Source organism: Papaver somniferum, chromosome 1 (genome assembly GCF_003573695.1).
Source record: "Papaver somniferum cultivar HN1 chromosome 1, ASM357369v1, whole genome shotgun sequence".
In the NCBI taxonomy this organism is placed as follows: domain Eukaryota; kingdom Viridiplantae; phylum Streptophyta; class Magnoliopsida; order Ranunculales; family Papaveraceae; genus Papaver; species Papaver somniferum.
Genome location: NC_039358.1, coordinates 131,437,025 through 131,437,943, shown reverse-complemented (window position 1 = coordinate 131,437,943; position 919 = coordinate 131,437,025).

The following is a 919-nucleotide window of genomic DNA, read 5'->3' as shown; positions in this document are numbered from 1 at the left end:
TTTTTCAAGTCTTGCCCAAAAAGACTAGAGGATGAAGAATGATTTAAACTTTCAATTTAGGAGATAGCAAGAGGATGAAGACTGATCACCTTAAATATTAGAAAACCTTCTCCCGATATGGTAAGAAATATCACACTATGAAACAGAGCAATAAGCAATCAAACAAAAATCATTCACGTATGGGAATTTTCTTTTATATATCCCGCAATGGTAAAAAGTTTAGTCACTATTGTAGATAAAACGAACATTCTTCTAAGGATTGTTCCTCAAGACTTAAGAGTAAGAGAATTTTTGTTGTACAAAAATCCTTGCATCAGATTCTTAAATGTGTTGCCACTCTCAAGTCTAGCAAGACAAAGAAGGATTGCTTCTAAAACCAAACTTGTCCATTGAAGAATGCCTCTTCTGTAATTCATTATCACAATAGTACTACGTTAGACTTCAGTAGAGCCTTTAGCAAAATTAATATTGACAAAAGAATCTCTAACTTTAAATCTCTCATCAACATACCGAGATAGAGCATTAAAAAGGCGAAGAAAGTGGTTGCTTTAGGTATCTATACTTCTTCTTTTATCTTCAGTTCTTTCATCGAGACTAACAAAATTAAGGATGGTATGGTTGGAGTTAAACAAAGATTTAAAGCAAAGGATTTCATAGTTCAGGATGAGCTGAATGATGCTCATCACAACACAACTTGATCATGATGTTCTATGCCTCCTACTTTTAAATTTGAGAGGAACGCATAATAAATGCAAGGGAGATAGTTTATTTTTTGTCAGTACGATGGGTTCTTGTTTGAGTATTATCTTTTAAAATAATGTATATAGTCATTGTCTTGACACAAAAATGGAAGATAAAAATTAACATCTCCTCTGTTAAGCCCTTGTTCCAAGAGATGTAGCTTCTATACATTTTAAAA